Source organism: Symphalangus syndactylus, chromosome 14 (assembly GCF_028878055.3).
Source record: "Symphalangus syndactylus isolate Jambi chromosome 14, NHGRI_mSymSyn1-v2.1_pri, whole genome shotgun sequence".
Classification (NCBI taxonomy): Eukaryota; Metazoa; Chordata; class Mammalia; order Primates; family Hylobatidae; genus Symphalangus; species Symphalangus syndactylus.
The window spans coordinates 63,950,133-63,959,427 of NC_072436.2; the positions used below are offsets into that span (position 1 = coordinate 63,950,133).

The 9,295-nt window shown below is 45.8% G+C and overlaps 1 long non-coding RNA gene across 1 annotated transcript; it reads left to right on the plus strand.

Annotated features, from left to right (window-relative positions):
- The first annotated feature begins 233 nt into the window (after positions 1 to 233).
- Positions 234 to 5,236, plus strand: LOC134732461 (uncharacterized). The gene is made up of 2 exons (XR_010115650.1): positions 234 to 492; positions 2,096 to 5,236. It is a non-coding gene; the product is annotated as an uncharacterized lncRNA (long non-coding RNA).
- Positions 5,237 to 9,295: the final 4,059 nt, after the last annotated feature.

Here is a 9,295-nt window from a genome sequence, read left to right on the forward strand (position 1 = left end):
AGTTCAAGACCAGCCTGACCAACATGGAGAAACCTTGTCTCTACTAAAAATATAAAATTAGCCAGGTGTGGTGGTACATGCCTGTAATCCCAGCTACTCAGGAGGCTGAGGCAAGAGAGTGGTTTAAACCCAGGAGACGGAGGCTGCAATGAGCTGAAATCGTGCCATTGCACCCCAGCCTGGGTAACAAGAGCAAGACTCTGTCAAAAAAAAAAAAAAAAAAAAAAAAAGGCTGACTCCTTTTTCGGATTCAGCCCACCTGCACCCAGGTGAAATAAACAGCTTTGTTGCTCACACAAAGCCTGTTTAGTGGTCTCTTCACACAGATGCGCGTGACATTTGGTGCCGAAGACCCAGGACAGGAGGACTCCTTCGGGAGACCAGTCCCCTGTCCTCGCACTCACTCCGTGAGGAGATCCACCTATGACCTCGGGTCCTCAGACCAACCAGCCCAAGGAACATCTCACCAGCCCAAGGAACATTTCAAATTGAGTAAGCGGTCTTTTCACTCCTCACCAGCCTCTCTCGCTACCCTTCCATCTTCCTCTCTCACTACCCTTCAATCTTCCTCTCTTGCTACCCTTTAATCTCCCTGTCCTTCCAATTCCAGTTCTTTTTCCTCTCTAGTAGAGACAAGGAGACACATTTTATCCGTGGACCCAAAACTCCGGTGCCGGTCACGGACTCAGGAAGACAGTCTTCCCTTGGTGTTTAATCACTGCAGGGATGCCTGCCTGATTATTCACCCACACTCCATTGGTGTCTGATCACTGCAGGGACGCCTGCCTTGGTCATTCACCCACATTCCCTTGGTGGCAAGTCAATTGTGGGGACGCCTGCTTTGACTACTCACCACCCCTCTTCTCTGTGTCTCTACCTTTCTCTTTAAACTTACCTCCTTCACTATGGGCAAGCTTCCGCCCTCCATTCCCCCTCCTCCTCCCGTAGCCTGTGTTCTCAAGAACTTAAAAGCTCTTCAACTCACACCTGACCTAAAACCTAAATGCCTTATTTTCTTCTGCAGTACTGCTTGACCCCAATACCAACTTGATAACAGTTCTAAATAGCCAGAAAACGGCACTTTTGATTTCTCCATTTTATAAGATCTAGATAATTTTTGTCAAAAAATGGGCAAATGGTCTGAGGTGCCTGATGTCCAGCCATTCTTTTACACATTGGTCCCTCCCTATTCTCTGCTCCCAATGCGACTCATCCCAAATCTTTCTTCTTTCTCTCCTGTCTGTTCCTTCGGTCTCCACCCCAAGCTCTAAGTCCTGTGAATCCTCCTTTTCTACAGACCCATCTGACCCATCCTCTCCTCCCCAGGCTGCTCCTCGCCAGTCCCAACTCTTCTTCAGCCTCCGCTCCCTCACCCTATAACCCTTCTATTACCTCCCCTCCTCACACTCGATCTGGCTTACAGTTTTGTTCTGTGACTAGCCCTCCCCAACCTGCCCAACAATTTCCTCTTAGAGAGGTGGCTGGAGCTGAAGGCATAGCCAAGGTTAGTGCTCCCTTTTCTTTATCCGACCTCTCCCAAATCAGTTAGCATTTAGGCTCCTTTTCATCAAATATGAAAACCCAGCCCAGTCCATGGCCCGTTTGGCAACAACCCTTAGATGCTTTACCGCCCTAGACCCAGAGGGGCCAGAAGGCTGTCTTATTCTCAATATGCATTTTATTACCCAACCCACTCCCGACATTAGAAAAAGCTCCAAAAATTAGATTCTGGCCCTCAACCCACAATAGGACTTAATTGACCTCGCCTTCAAGGTGTACAATAATTGAGAAGAGTTGCAATTACTTGCCTCCACTGTGAGAGAAACCCCAGCCACATCTCCAGCACACGAGAACTTCCAAATGCCTAAACCGCAGGGGCCAGGCGTTCCTCCAGGACTGCCTCTCCCAGGATCTTGCTTCAAGTGCTGGAAATCTGGCCACTGGGCCAAGGAATGCCCACAGCCCAGGATTCCTCCTAAGCTGTGTCCCATCTATGTGGGACCCCACTGGAAATCGTACTGTCCAACTTGCCCGGCAGCCACTCCCAGGACCCCTGGAACTCTGGCCCAAGGCTCTCCGACTGACTTCTTCCCAGATCTTCTCAGCTTAGTGGCTGAAGACTGACGCTGCCTGATCGCCTTGGAAGCCTACAGGACCATCACAGATGCTTTGGGTGACTTACAGTGGAGGGTAAGTCCATCCCCTTCTTAATCAATATGGAGACTGCCCACTCCACATTACCTTCTTTTCAAGGGCGTGTTTCCCTTGCCTCCATAACTGTTGTGGGTATTGATGGCCAGGCTTCTAAACCTCTTAAAACTCCCCAACTCTGGTGCCAACTTGGACAACATTCTTTTATGCACTCTGTTTTAGTTATCCCCACCTGCCCAGCTCCCTTATTAGGTGAAGACACTTTAACCAAATTATCTGCTTCCCTGACTATTCCTGGGCTACAGCCACACCTCATTGCTGCCCTTTTCCCCAGTTAAAACCTCCTTCCCATTCTCCCCTTCTATCTCCCCACCTTAATCCACAAGTATGGGACATCTCTACTCCCTCCTTGGTGACCGATCATGCACCCCTTACCATCCCATTAAAACCTAATCACCCTTACCCCGATCAACGCCAATATCCCATCCCATGGCATGCTTTAAAAGGATTAAAGCCTGTTATCGCTCGCCTGCTATAGCATGGTCTTCTAAAGCCTATAAACTCTCCTTACAATTCCCCCACTTAACCTGTCCAAAAACCAGACAAATCTTACAGGTTAGTTCAGGATCTGCGCGTTATCAACCAAATTGTCTTGCCTATCTACCCTGTGGTGCCAAACCCATATACTCTCCTATCCTCAACACCTCCCTCCACAATCCATTATTCTGTTCTAGATAAACCTAGCTGACCCAATAAACCCTAAATCCTTTCCCCACTCCCCTTTCCATTCCTTAAAAAACAGCCCTAAAAGCTGCTCCCACACTAGCTCTCCCTAACTCATCCCAACCCTTTTCATTACACAACCCTGAAGTACAGGGCTATGCGGTCAGAATGCTTACACAAGAGCCAGGACCGCACCCTGTAGCCTTTCTGTCCAAACAACTTGACCTTACTGTTCATCCTAACCCTCATGTCTGCATGTGGCAGCTGCCGCTGCTTTAATACTTCTAGAGGCCCTCAAAATCACAAGCTATACTCCACTTACCCTCTACAGTTCCCATAACTTTCAAAATCTATTTTCCTCCTCACACTTGACACTTATACTTTCTGCCCCCCAGCTCCTTCAGCTATTCTCAGTCTTTGTTGAGTCTCCCACAATTACCATTTTTCCTGGCCCAGACTTCAATCTGACCTCCTACATTATTCTGGATATCAGACCTGACCCCCATGACTGTATATCTCTGATCCACCTGACATTCACCCCATTTCCCCATATTTCCTTCTTTCCTGTTTCTCACCCTGATCACACTTGGTTTATTGATGGCAGTTCCACCAGGCCTAATCACCACTCACCAGCAAAGGCAGGCTATGCTATAGTATCTTCCACATCTATCATTGAGGCTACTGCTCTGCCCCCCTCCACTACCTCTCAGCAAGCCAAACTCATTGCCTTAACTCAGGCCCTCACTCTTGCAAAGGGCTACGTGTCAATATTTATACTGACTCTAAATATGCCTTCCATATCCTGCACCACCATGCCGTTATATGGGCAGAAAGAAATTTCCTCACTACACAAGAGTCCTCCATCATTAATGCCTCCTTAATAAAAACTCTTCTTAAAGTCGCTTTACTTTCAAAGGAAGCTGGAGTCATTCACTGCAAGGGCCATCAAAAGGCATCAGATGTCATCTCACAGGGCAACGCTTATGCTGATAAGGTAGCTAAAGAAGCAGCTAGCGTTCCAACTTCTGTCCCTCATGGCCAGCTTTTCTCTTTCTCACTGGTCACTCCTGTTTACTCTCCAAGTGAAGTTTCCACCTAATCAATCCCTCTCCACTCAAGGCAGATGGTTCTTAGACGCCCCCCCCCCCAAAAAAAATTCTTCCAGCCTGCAGGCCTGGAAGAATTCTATTCTGTCATCATTTCATAACCTCTTCCATGTAGGTTACAAGCCGATAGCCCACCTCTTAAAACCTCTCATTTCCTTTCCATCATGAAAATCTATCCCCAGTCCACCACTCTTGACTCCCTCTTGGAGTGGATAGATGATCTTTGCTGACAGGACGCACTCCAATACTTTCACCCTGATGAAGTCCTATTCTTTACTTTTATACTCACTCTTATTCTCATTCCCATTCTTATGCCACCCTCTACCTCTCCCCAGCTATCTCCACCACACTATCAATCTCACTCACTCTCTCCTAGCCATTTCTAATCCTTTTTAAACAAACAGTTGCTGGCTTTGCATTTCTCTTTCCTCCAAAATCGCCGAGGCCTCGATTTACTCACTGCTGAAAAAGGAGGACTCTGTATATTTTTAAGTGAAGAGTGTTGTTTTTACCTAAATCAGTCTGGCCTGGTATGTGACAACATAAAAAAACTCAAGGATAGAGCCCAAAAACTCGCCAACCAAGCAAATAATTACGTTGAACCCCCTTGGACACTGTCTAATTGGATGTCCTGGGTACTCCCAATTCTTAGTCCTTTAATACCTATTTTTCTTCTTCTTTTATTCGGACCTTGTGTCTTCCGTTTAGTTTCTCAATTCATACAAAACCGCATCCAGGCCATCACCAATAATTCTATATGACAAATGCTCCTTCTAACAACCCCACAATATCACCCCTTACCCCAAAATCTTTCTTCAGTTTGATCTCTCCCACTGTAGGTTCCCATGCTGCCCCTAATCCTGCTGGAAGCAGCCCTGAGAAACATCGCCCATTATCTCTCCATACCACCCCCAAACATTTTCACCGCCCCAACACTTCACCACTATTTCGTTTTGTTTTTCTTATTAATATAAGAAGACAGGAATGTCAGGCCTCTGAGCCCAAGCTAAGTCATCATATCCCCGGTGACCTGCACGTATACATCCAGATGGCCTGAAGCAACTGAAGATCCACAAAAGAAGTGAAAATGGCCTTAATTGATGGCATTCCACCATTGTGATTTGTTCCTGCCCCACCCTAACTAATAAGATATAGTCTCCCCCGCCCTTAAAAAGGTACTTTGTAATATTCTTCCCCGCCTTAAGAACGTACTTTGTATGCCTATCCCAACCCTATAAGAACTAATGATAATCCTACCACCCTTTGATGACCCCTTTTTCAGACTCAGCCCGCCTGCACCCAGGTGAAATAAACAGCCTTGTTGCACACACACACACACACACACACCAAGACCAGACACGGTGTCTCACGCCTGTAATCCCAGCACTTTGGGACACCAAGGCGGGTGAATCATGAGGTCAGGAGATCGAGACCATCCTGGCTAACACGGGGAAACCCCGTCTCTACTAAAAAAATACAAAAATATTAGCCGAGTGTGGGGGCAGGCCCCTGTAGTCTCAGCTACTTGGGAGGCTGAGGCAGGAGAATGGCGTGAACCCGGGAAGCAGAGCTTGCAGTGAGCCGAGATCGCACCACTGCACTCCAGCCTGGGCGACAGAGCGAGACTCCGTCTCAAAAAAGGAAGAGGAGGAGGAGGAGGAGGAGAAGGAGGAGGAGGAGAAGGAGGAGGAGGAGGAAAAGGAAGAAGAAAAACACTTGGCCAGGTGCAGTGGCTCACACCTGTAATCCCAGCACTTTGGAGGCCATGCTGGGCAGATCATGAGGTCAGGTGTTCGAGACCAGCTTGGCCAACATGGTGAAACCCCATCTCTACTAAAAATAAAAAAATTAGCTGGGCGTGGTGGTGCACACCTTGCACACCTGTAATCCCAGCACTTAGGAGGCTGAGGCAGGAGAATCACTTGAACCCGGAAGGCAGAGGTTGTGGTGAGCCGAGATTGTGCCATTGCACTTCAGCCTGGGCAACAGAACTAGACTCTGTCTCAAACAAAACAAAACAAAACAAAAAACACTTGTCAAATTTTGATCTGAATAGGCTTTTGAGTTAGTCCACCTCTTCAACTACATATCTATGAGGCCAGATTTTCCTTAACCAAAACAGTGTATTACAACAGATTGAATATAAAAAATAGATGAGAATCCAGTTTTCTTCTATTAAGCCAGACACTAAAAAAATTTGTTAAAATATAAAACAATGCCACTTTTATCACTACATGTGTTTTGGAAAACGTAGATTTTTAATGATACATTTTTGTGTTAATTTATAATGAGTCTATTATTTTTAAATAAAATATATCCTAAGTTTCTTAGTTTTAATTTTCAATACAGTGAATATGTCAGGAATCTTGAAAGTAAAAAGCTTAAGAAGGCCAGGCGTGGTGGCTCACGCCTGTAATCCCAGCACTTTGGGAGGCCGAGGTGGGCGGATCTCTTGAAGACAGGAGTTCAAGACCAGCCTGGCCAACATGGCAAAACCCTGTCTCTACTAAAAATACAAAAACCAGCCAGGCATGGTGGCGCATACCTGTAATCCTAGCTATTCAGGAGGCTCAGACACAAGAATCGCTTGAACCTGGGAGGCAGAGGTTACGGTGAGCTGAGATCGTGCCCCTGCACTCCAACCTGGGTGACAGAGGGAGACTTGGTCTAAAAAAAGAAAAGTGCTTAAGAACTGCTGGATTAACTAGGCAAATGACAAACATGATTGAACACATAAAACTAGGGGAAACTATGAAAAGGTAGTTGAAGGAAGAGAATTGAACAGAGATTCTATTCAAAATAAAGCCAGGCAGCTGGGCACGGTGGCCCACACCTGTAATCCCAGCACTTTGAGAGGCCAAGGTGGGCAGATCATGAGGTCAGGAGTTCAAGACCAGCCAGGCCAACATGGCAAAATCCCGTCTCTACTAAAAATACAAAAAAAACAAAAAAGCTAGCCAGATATGGTGGCAGGTGCCTGTAATCCCAGCTACCGAGGAGGCTGAGGCAGGAGAATGGCTTGAACCTGAGAGGTGGAGGTTGCAGTGAGCCGAGATCACACCATCGCACTCCAGTCTGGGCAACAAGAGCAAAACTCTTGTCTCAAAAAAAAAACAAAAAAAGAAGAAGAAATAATAAAGCCAGGCCAGGCCTGGTGCCTCATGCCTGTAATCCCGGTACTTTTGGAGTCTGAAGCAGGCAGATCTCTTGGAGCCCAGGAGTTTGAGACCACCCAGGGCAATATAGGGAAACCCTGACCTATCTCTACAAAAAAATTAGCTGGGCGTGGTGGCACATGCCTGTAGTCCCAGCTACTCCAGAGGCTGAGGTGGGAGGATCAACTGAGGCCAGGAGGTCAAGGCTGCAGTGCAGTGAGCTGTGATTGTGCCAGTGCACTCCAGCCTGGGTCACAGAGTAAGATGAAAGAAAGAAAGAAAGAAAGAAAGAAAGAAAGAAAGAAAGAAAGAAAGAAAGAAAGAAAGAAAGAAAGAAAGAAAGAAAGAAAGAAAGAAAGAAAGAAAGAAAGAAAGAAAGAAAGAAAGAAAGAAAGAAAGAGAAAGAGAGAGAGAGAAAGAAAGAAAGAGAGAGAGAGAAAGAGAAAGAAAGAAAAAGAAAGAGGAAAGAAAGGAAGGAAGGAAGGAAAGAGAAGAAGGGAGGAAAGAAGGAAGGAGAAGGGAAGGGAGGAAGGAAAGGAAAGGAGAGAAAGAGAAGAAAGAAAAGAAAGAGAAAGAAAAAAGAAAAGAAAGAAGGAAAGGAAAGGAAGAAAGGAAAGGAAAGGAAGGAAGGAAGAAAAAAGTATCCAGCCTGGCCAGCATGGTAAGACCCTGTTGCTACCAAAACAACAAAAAAGTTACCAGGACATTGTGGTGTGCGCCTCTGGTCCCAGCTACTCGGGAGGCTGAGGCAAGAGGACTTCCTTGAGCTCAGGAAGTCAAGGTTGGGTGAGCCGTGTTCATGCCCCTGCACTCCAACCTGGATGACAGAGCAAGACACTGTCTTAAAAAATAAAATGAAAAGGAAAAAGAAAACCAAGTATCAATTTCAGAGAAAATTTTAGGTTGTCTAATGATATGAAAATTAATTTGTGGTCCAGGTGCAGTGGCTCATGCCTGGAATCCCACCATTTTGGGAGGCCAAGGTGGGAGGATCACTTGATCCCAGGAGTTCAAGACCAGCCTGGGCAACATAGTGAGACCTCATCTCTACTAAAAATTTAAAAAGTTACCCAGATGTGGCAGCATGTGCCCATAGTCCCAGCTACTCAGGAGACTGAGGTAGGAGGATGGCTTGAATCCAGGAGTTCAAGGCTGTAGTATGCTGCACTTGAGGCTGGGTGACATTGAGACCCTGTCTCTCAAAAAAATAAAAACATAGGCCAGGTGCAGTGGCTCACGCCTGTAATCCCAGCACTTTGGGAGGCTGAAGCCAGTGGATCACCTGAGGTCGGGAGTTTGAGACCAGCCTGACCAACATGGAGAAATCCAGTCTCTACTAAAAATATAAAATTAGCCAGGCGTGGTGGCAAAGCTACTGGAGAGGCTGAGGCAGGAGAATCATTTGAACCCAGGAGGCGGAGGTTGTGGTGAGCCGAGATTGTGCCACTGCACTCCAGCCTGGGCAACAAGAGCAAAACTCTGTCTCAAAAAAAATTAAAAATAAAATAAAAATTAAACATAAATAAGATATTCATTCTAATAAATTATTTTATATATACTTCATAATAAAGCTGTTGGATGTATTTTTTAAATCTCTGACATTATTACAAGGATTAAGAAGATTCCGAGACATGAACAATACTGTTAATATTGAAACATTCTCTAGGTATTAAGAATACAGGCCAGGCAAGGCACGGTGGCTCACGCCTGTAATCTCAGCACTGTGGGAGGCCAAGGCGGGCAGATCATGAGGTCAGGAGATCGAGACCATCCTGGCTAACACAGTGAAACCCCATCTCTACTAAAAATACAAAAAATTAGCCGGGTGAGGTGGCAGGTGCCTGTAGTCCCAGCTATTCGGGAGGGTGAGGCAGGAGAATGGCTTGAACCTGGGAGGCAGAGCTTGCAGTGAGCAGAGATTGCACCACTGCACTCCAGCCTGGGCGACAGAGTGAGACTCCGTCTCAAAAAAAAAAAAAAGAAATCCTCAAAGTAATTTAATTAATAATGTGTGCTACATCTTCAGTGAGTTGGTAGGAAACTCTATATCATGTGTTATTTGGTTTATTCAAAAAATAAAATGTTAAATTTTATATGTTAGTATATAATATTGTTAAATGTTGCCTATTCTGTTTATATTAAATAGTTAAATATGTTTAA